The following is a 9,589-nucleotide window of genomic DNA, read 5'->3' as shown; positions in this document are numbered from 1 at the left end:
GGAGAGAGAGAGAAGAGAGAGTAGAGATAAAGAGACAGAGAAGAGAGTAGAGAGAGAGAGAGAGAAGAGACAGTAGGGAGAGAGAGAGAAGAGACAGTAGAGATAAAGAAACAGAGAAGAGAGTAGAGAGAGAGAGACAGAGAGAGAAGACAGTACAGAGTAAAAGAGAGAAACACATGAAAAGTCAGATGAAGTCTATATTTGATCTTGCTAATGGTCCAGGGAAAAAAAGGTAGAAACCATATTCCATAACGCAAGGTAATAAAATTTATTATTTTCATCCCAGTTCACTCTGGGGTTGCCCTGACATCGTGCCTTGTACCATATACAGTGGATTACTTCTAGCCAAGGACAATAGGGCTCTAGTCAGAAGTAATGGATTACTTCTAGCCAAGGACCATAGGGCTCGAGTCAGAAGTAATGGATTACTTCTAGTCAAGGACAATAGGGCTCTAGTCAGAAGTAGTGGATTACTTCTAGTCAAGGACAATAGGGCTCTAGTCAGAAGTAATGGATTACTTCTAGTCAAGGACAATAGGGCTCTAGTCAGAAGTAATGGATTACTTCTAGTCAAGGACAATAGGGCTCTAGTCAGAAGTAATGGATTACTTCTAGTCAAGGACAATAGGGCTCTAGTCAGAAGTAATGGATTACTTCTAGTCAAGGACAATAGGGCTTTATTCAGAAGTAATGGATTACTTCTAGCCGAGGACAATAGGGCTCTAGTCAGAAGTAATGGATTACTTCTAGCCAAGGACCATAGGGCTCTAGTCAGAAGTAATGGATTACTTCTAGCCATTGACAATAGGGCTTTATTCAGAAGTAATGGATTAGTTCTAGCCAATGACAATAGGGCTTTATTCAGAAGTAATGGATTACTTCTAGCCAATGACAATAGGGCTTTATTCAGAAGTAATGGATTACTTCTAGCCAATGACAATAGGGCTCTAGTCAGAAGTAGTGGTGGACTGTATATACATGAAAATGGTGGCATCTGGGACTTGAAACACTCACTCTCCATTTTACATCTAACCCTTACAACCATGAAACAATCCATTATAATGCATTGTCTGACATTTTAAGATAGAAACATGACATGATAAATGTAACTGAGAGACAGAGTGACCGTGTTGTTTTGGAAGTGATAGACTTTAAAGTTAACCCTTTACACTCATGGGAATTGGTCTATATAGATAGGGCTGAATCGGTCTGTATAGATAGGGCTGAATTGGCCTGTATAGATAGGGATGAATTGATCTATATAGATAGGGCTGAATTGGTGTATATAGATAGGGTTGAATATATAAGCATTGTAGCAATTGAAAGGGAACATTTATTCAACCAAATTTGAGGACAGTTTCACCTGACAAGACAAGACCAAACATTACACTGTTCATTTTGTACATTTTACGTGGTCCTGGTATTTTCGCCCTCGTGTGTTGATAAAGAAATGTGAAAATAGCCCCAGATACATTAAGTAACATAAGAATATCCCTGGAAAATGTAGCGTAGGTGCAACATGAGAAGATAAAAAACGACAAGGGCTTCGAGGATTAACTGTTGTCTCACACCTCTCCAAAGTGGAATTTCAATACACTTTTATGACTCAAAGAAGAGTCTGTTTTTTTTTTATATAGCTCTCTCCTAGCTGTACCGTTGAGGAACTAGAGCAAGCACGTTGTTGTTTTGGTTGGAACACAACCCCTGCATACCCGCCATCACATAATTACTGTTGTGGTTTATGCAATCCAAAAAATGGCCAATTATAAATCGCAATCTGGGTCAGCTGGGCATCATTTGAAAGTTTGTTCTATTGCCAACATAACTAAGTCATAAAATATGATCTTACAGTGTTAAGGCTTTCACAAGGCAATTCAGAGAAACAGATCTTCATTTCAGTGTGCATAGAAAGGAGTCTATTCATTCTAGTGCATAGTGCATAGTGCATTCTAGTGCATAGTGCATTCTAGTGCTTTCTAGTGCATTCTAGTGCATAGTGCATTCTAGTGCTTTCCAGTGCATTCTAGTGCATAGTGCATTCTAGTGCTTTCTAGTGCATTCTAGTGCATAGTGCATTCTAGTGCTTTCCAGTGCATTCTAGTGCATAATGCATAGTGCTTTCTAGTGCATTCAATGCATTCTAGTGCATTCTAGTGCATAGTGCATTCTAGTGCATTCCAGTGCATAGTGCATTCTAGTGCTTTCTAGTGCATTCTAGTGCATAGTGCATTCTAGTGCTTTCCAGTGCATTCTAGTGCATAATGCATAGTGCTTTCTAGTGCATTCTAGTGCATAGTGCATTCTAGTGCATTCTAGTGCATAGTGCATTCTAGTGCTTTCCAGTGCATTCTAGTGCATAATGCATAGTGCTTTCTAGTGCATTCAATGCATTCTAGTGCATTCTAGTGCATAGTGCATTCTAGTGCATTCCAGTGCATAGTGCATTGTAGTGCATAGTGCTTTCTAGTGCATTCTAGTGCATAGTGCTTTCAAATGCATTCTAGTGCATATTGCATTCTAGTGAACTCTAGTGCATAGTGCATTCTAGTGCATTCTAGTGAATAGTGCATTCTAGTGCTTTCTAGTGAATAGTGCATTCTAGTGCTTTCTAGTGCATTCTAGTGCATAGTGCATTCTAGTGCATAGTACATTCTAGTGCATAGTGCAATCTAGTGCATAGTGCATTCTAGTGCATAGTGCATTCTAGTGCATAGTGCATTATAATGCATTCTAGTGCATAGTACATTTTAGTGCATAGTACATTCTTGTGCATACTGCATTCTAGTGCACAGTACATTCTAGTGCATAGTACATTCTAGTGCATAGTACATTTTTGTGCATACTGCATTCTAGTGCATAGTGCATTCTAGTGCATAGTACATTCTAGTGCATAGTGCAATCTAGTGCATAGTGCATTCTAGTGCATTCAGGTCTGTGTACCAGCAGTGCATTTTCTTCACAGCAGACCAACATAGGCTACTTCTGTTCAGAACAACCCAGGGTATGACAGACACCATGTCATCTTGTAACATTAAACATAGTGCTTATAGTGTACATTGATAATGTTACGACTACAATTGATATTATACTGAACAAAAATATAAAACGCCACATGCAACAATTTCAAAGATGTTACTGAGTTACAGTTCATATAAGGAAATCAGTCAATTAAAATTAATTAATTAATTAGGCCCTAATCTATGGATTTCACATGACTGGGCAGAGGCACAGCTATGGGTGGGCATAGGCCACCCAACTTGGCAGCCAGGCCCACCCACTGGGGAGCCAGACGCAGCCAATCATAATTAGTTTCTCCCCACAAAAGGGCTCAACATCAACAGCAAAGAGGCGACTCCGGGATGCTTGCCTTCTAGGCAGAGTTCCTCTGTCCAGTGTCTGTGTTCTTTTGCCCATCTTAATCTTTTCTTTTTATTGGCCAGTCTGAGATATTACTTTTTCTTTGGAACTCTGCCTAGAAGGCCAGCATCCCGAAGTCGCCTCTTCACTGTTGATGTTGAGACTGGTGTTTTGCGGGTACTATTTAATGAAGCTGCCAGTTGAGGACTTGTGAGGCATTTGTTTCTCAAACTAGACACTCTAATGTACTTGTCCTCTTGCTCAGTTGTGCACTGGGGCCTCCCACTCCTCATTCTATTCTGGTTAGAGCCAGTTTGCGCTGTTCTGTGAAGGGAGTAGTACACAGCGTTGTGCGAGATCTTCAGTTTTTTGGACATTTCTCACATGGAATAGCCTTCAGTTCTCAGAACAAGAATAGACTGACGAGTTTCAGAAGAAAGGTTTTTGTTTCTGGCCATTTTGAGCCTGTAATCTAACCCACAAATGCTGATGCTCAAGATACTCAACTAGTCTAAAGAAGGGCCAGTTTTATTTCTTCTTTAATCAGCATGACAGGTTTCAGCTGTGCTAGCAAAAGGGTTTTCTAATGATCAATTAGCCTTTTAAAATGATAAACTTGGATTAGCTAACACAATGTGCCATTGGAACACAGGAGTGATGGTTGCTGATAAAGGGCCTCTGTACGCCTATGTAGATATTCCATTAACTTCTTATGGGTACCCACCTGGCCAACATCCAGTGAAATTGCAGAATGCGAAATTCAAAAATACTAAATTCAAATATTTAACATTCTTGAAAATATGTGTTACACATCAAAATAAAGCTTAACCTGTTGGGGCTAGGGGGCAGTATTTACACGGCCGGATAAAAAACGTACCCAATTTAATCTGGTTACTAATCCTACCCAGTAACTAGAATATGCATATACTTATTATATATGGATAGAAAACACCCTAAAGTTTCTAAAACTGTTTGAATGGTGTCTGTGAGTATAACAGAACTCATATGGCAGGCAAAAACCCGAGAGATTCCTTTACAGGAAGTGGCCTGTCTGACCATTTATTGGCTTTCTTTGACATCTCTTCCAAAAGCAAAGGATCTCTGCTGTTACGTGACACTTCCCACGGCTCCAATGGGCTCTCAGAGCCCGGGAAAAACCTGAATAACGTAATTCAAAGCCCTGGCTGAAACACACGAGCGCTTTTGCTAAGTGGTCTATCAGAGGACAAAGGGCTTAGGAGCGGGCACTGGCCGCCCCCGCCTTTCTGTTTTTCCCTCTTTTTACAGACAGGCAGATTCCCGGTCGGAATATTATCGCTTTTCTACGAGATAAATTGCATAAAAATTGATTTTAAACAGCGGTTGACATGCTTCGAAGTACGGTAATGGAATATTTCGCATTTTTTTGTCACGAAATGCGCCATGCGCACGACCCTGATTTACCATTTCGGATAGTGTCTAGAACTCACGAACAAAACGCCGCTGTTTGGATATAACGATGGATTATTTGGGACCAAACCAACATTTGTTATTGAAGTAGAAGTCCTGGGAGTGCATTCTGACGAAGAACAGGAAAGGTAAGACCATTTTTCTTATAGTAAATCTGATTTTGGTGAAGGCTAAACTTGCCGGGTGTCTAAATAGCTAGCCCGTGATGGCTGGGCTATGTACTTAGAATATTGCAAAATGTGCTTCATCCGAAAAGCTATTTTAAAATCGGACATATCGAGTGCATAGAGGAGTTCTGTATCTATAATTCTTAAAATAATTGTTATGCTTTTTGTGAACAATTATCGTGAGTAATTTAGTAAATTGTTAGTAAATTCCCCCGGAAGTTTGCGGGGGTATGCTAGTTCTGAACATCACATGCTAATGTAGAAAGCTGGTTTTTGATATAAATATAAACTTGATTGAACAAAACATGCATGTATTGTATAACATAATGTCCTAGGTGTGTCATCTGATGAAGATCATCTAAGGTTAGTGCTGCATTTAGCTGTCTTCTGGGTTTTTGTGACATTATATGCTAGCTTGAAAAATGGGTGTCTGATTATTTCTGGCTGGGTACTCTGCTGACATAATCTAATGTTTTGCTTTCGTTGTAAAGCCTTTTTGAAATCGGACAGTGTGGTTAGATTAACGAGAGTCTTGTCTTTAAATAGCTGCTAAATAGTCATATGTTTGAGAAATTTGAAGTAATAGCATTTCAAAGGTTTTGAAAATCGCGCCAAAGGATTCAACTGGCTGTTACGTAGGTGGGACAATTTGGTGCCACCTAGCCCATAGACTTCATGTTAATCCAGCCGCCATGTCAGATTTCAAAAAGGCTTTATGGCGAAAACAGACAATGTGATTATCTGAGGACAGCGCCCCGCATACAAACACATGAAAAACATATTTCAACCAGGCAGGTGCGACACAAAAGTCAGAAATAGCCAAATAATAAATGCCTTATCTTTGATGATCTTTGTATGGTTGCACTCACAAGACTCCCAGTTACACAATAAATGTTTGTTTTGTTCGATAAAGTCCCTCTTTATATCCAAAAACTTCTGTTTTGTTGGCGCGTTTTGTTCAGTAATCCAATGGCTCAAAGGCAGTCACAACAGGCAGACGAAAAATCAAAATAGTATCCATAAAGTTCGTAGAAACATGTCAAACGATGTTTATAATCAATCCTCAGGTTGTTTTTAGCCTTAATAATCGATAATATTTCAACCGGACAATAGCATGTCAATATAAAAGAAAAACAAGAAAGGTGCGCCCTCGGTCGTGCGCAGGAAACAGGTCTGGCGACTTCCCAGGGTCCAATCACTCAAAGTGGTCTTACAATTTCTAAAGACTGTTGACATCTAGTGGAAGCCATAGGAAGTGCAATTTGAGTCCTAAGTCAATGGATACTGTAATGGCATTCAATAGAAAACTACAAACATGAGAAAATCCCACTTCCTGGATGGATTTTTCTCAGGTTTTGGCTTGCCATGTCAGTTCTGTTATACTCACAGACATTATTTTAACAGTCTTGGACATTTTACAGTGTTTTCTATCCAAATCTACCAATTATATGCATATCCTAGCTTCTGGGCCTAAGTAGCAGGCAGTTTACTTTGGGCACGCTTTTCATCCGGAGGTGGAAAAAGTCAAGGGGTGTGAATACTTTCCGACGGCTCTGTAAATACCAGTCTATTTATGAGGAAAATCACACTGATTAAGTCTTTATATATCACAGTTTACTTATTTACTTATGGAGCTGCCTACTCCAGATGACTTGTTTTTTTAAATCATACGAGCAAAAAATATTTCACTGTATTTGGAACGCTAAGACAGACAAAATTAAATGTGCCTATTTATATAATTAATATAAGTTTGGGGGTGGGGGCTAAAATGATTAAATATTAAGGCAATTAACTTCATACAGAATACAAGTTCTCATTTTTGGTTAATTCAAAATAAAATCTTATTCAAAGTATCGCCCTTTCTTAAACAAGCCGTACAAAAGCCGGTTACAATTAAAATGTTATCCTCCAGAAAAGGCAAGTACAGTACATCCCCCAAAAAGGTTGCGACCGGGAGACCCATGACTAATGAAGGCCAAGTTTCATGCGATGGTCCACCAGATCTTCTGCAATTGGGCGGAAGTGTCAGGAAACGAGATGAGGTGTAACGTAACAAACATGACGCCACTTCAGAGCGTATGCCATCTTTCAGTACAACAGCTCAACCTTTATAAAGCACCAACCTTTTGCCCTCAGAACTGCCTCAATTCGTGGGAACATCAAATGTCAACCTTCTCCCATAGCAAGGAAACATGTTATATAAACCTGTTATAACACATGGATACTACATGTTATATAAACCTGTTATAACACATGGATAATACATGTTATATAGACCTGTTATAACACATGGATAATACATGTTATATAGACCTGTTATAACACATGGATATTATATAGACCTGTTATAACACATGGATAATACATGTTATATAAACCTGTTACAACACATGAATAATACATGTTATATAGACCTGTTATAACACATGGATAATACATGTTATATAGACCTGTTATAACACATGGATAATACATGTTACTGGGGTGAGACTGTGGTCGCAACAAAGCTGCCTCTGTACACTATGAATTCAACACAATGGGAAGATGGGGGCGATGACCTGAGGTTGTCAACTGGGGTGAGACTGGGGTCGCAGTATCCTGTTATAACCTGTTATAACACATGGATAATACATGTTATATAGACCTGTTATAACACATGGATATTATACAGACCTGTTATAACACATGGATACTACATGTTATATAGACCTGTTATAACACATGGATAATACATGTTATATAGACCTGTTATAACACATGGATAATACATGTTATAAAAACCTGTTATAACACATGGATAATACATGTTATATAAACCTGTTATAACACATGGATAATACATGTTATAAAGACCTGTTATAACACATGGATAATACATGTTATAAAGACCTGTTACAACACATGGATAATACATGTTATAAAGACCTGTTATAACACATGGATAATACATGTTATAAAGACCTGTTATAACATATGGGTATTATTTAAACATTTTACAACACATGGATAATATATGTTATATAAACCTGTTATAACACATGGATAATACATGTTATAACACATGGATAATATATGTTTAATAGCCCTGTTATAACACATGGATAATACATGTTATAAAGACCTATTATAACATATGGGTATTATTTAAACATTTTACAACACATGGAGAATACATGTTATATAGACCTGTTATAACACATGACAATACATGTTGTATAAACCTGTTATAACACATGGATAACACACACAAGCACACACACACAAGCACGCACCCACACACACACACCCACACACGCACCCATACACACGCACACACACACGTGATATACAGCTACATACAGATGCTTCCTTGTTTTCCTGTGTACCTATAAGACATGACAACAACGTGTGTTTGATGCTACGGGAACAGCTGTTTATTATAGAGCTATAGAGGTCGTGTCCGGGGGTACAGCTTCCTGTTCAGCAAAGCCATATGGGATCAAAGGTCCTTTTTAATCCCCCCAGGGGTCAGCACACATTGGGGGGGGGGGATAGGATAAGAGGAGGGTCTGTCGCAGGAGCCCTGGGGACTCTGTCCCTGACTCTGTGTGTGTGTATAGTGTCAACAAGCCTCCTGTCAGATATTACAATAGAAGCCTGTCTAATAGAAGCCTGTCTAATAGAAGCCTGCTTCCTGCTCTGTCCCTCTTCTTCCATTATTGGTCAGAAGTCAATCAGCTCCCGTTGTGTTGTCTCTCTCTCTGCTTATTATCTGACTAAGGTAATGGGTGGATCTGCACGGCAGAAGAGCACTGGACTAGACAGCAGGTCTGAACACCACAGAGCTGTCTGTCTCTGTCTCGCTCTGTCTGTCTGTCTGTCTGTCTGTCTGTCTGTCTGTCTGTCTGTCTCGCTCTGTCTGTCTGTCTGTCTCGCTCTGTCTGTCCTTCTCGCTCTGTCTGTCTGTCTGTCTGTCTGTCTGTCTGTCTGTCTGTCTGTCTGTCTGTCTGTCTGTCTGTCTGTCTGTCTGTCTGTCTGTCTCTGTCTCGCTTTGTCTGTCCTTCTCGCTCTGTCTGTCCTTCTCGCTCTGTCTGTCTGTCTGTCTGTCTGTCTGTCTGTCTGTCTGTCTGTCTGTCTGTCTGTCTGTCTGTCTGTCTGTCTGTCTGTCTGTCCTTCTCGCTTTGTCTGTCTCTGTCTCGCTCTGTCTGTCTGTCTGTCTCTGTCTGTCTGTCTGTCTGTCGCTTTGTCTGTCTCTGTCTCGCTCTGTCTCGCTCTGTCTGTCCTTCTCGCTCTGTCTGTCTGTCTGTCTGCCTGCCTGCTACTTGTAATGGATGTGAATGGGCAGCAGAGCATGGGACTAACAGTTGGTCTGAACACCACAGCGCTACAATTAGACACAGTGTAGAGGAGAGATTGACAGAGCAGAACACAGAACAGATGTTGTGAAAGGTAGGCATGTCCCTTCTCTCTGTTGATACAGGCAGGGAGACAGGAACGTTGCGCCTATGTGTGTGTGTGTGTGTGTGTGTGTGTGTGTGTGTGTGTGTGTCTCTTCTCTGTCATCAGCAGCCTAGATAAACGTTGTGGTGAAGGCTCTGTTATATTCTACTCCTCATACAGCGGATCGCCATCTGCAG

General features: G+C 40.1%; 1 long non-coding RNA gene across 1 annotated transcript; it reads right to left on the bottom strand.

Moving 5' to 3' along the window:
- Positions 1–6,799: 6,799 nt before the first annotated feature.
- On the bottom strand, positions 6,800–8,850 carry LOC115190075 (uncharacterized). The gene is made up of 2 exons (XR_003877100.1): positions 7,251–8,850; positions 6,800–7,214 (listed from the first exon to the last, which is right to left on the bottom strand). It is a non-coding gene; the product is annotated as an uncharacterized LOC115190075 (long non-coding RNA).
- Positions 8,851–9,589: the final 739 nt, after the last annotated feature.

Source organism: Salmo trutta, unplaced genomic scaffold (genome assembly GCF_901001165.1).
Source record: "Salmo trutta unplaced genomic scaffold, fSalTru1.1, whole genome shotgun sequence".
Classification (NCBI taxonomy): domain Eukaryota; kingdom Metazoa; phylum Chordata; class Actinopteri; order Salmoniformes; family Salmonidae; genus Salmo; species Salmo trutta.
This window is presented reverse-complemented; position numbering and strand designations above follow the sequence as displayed.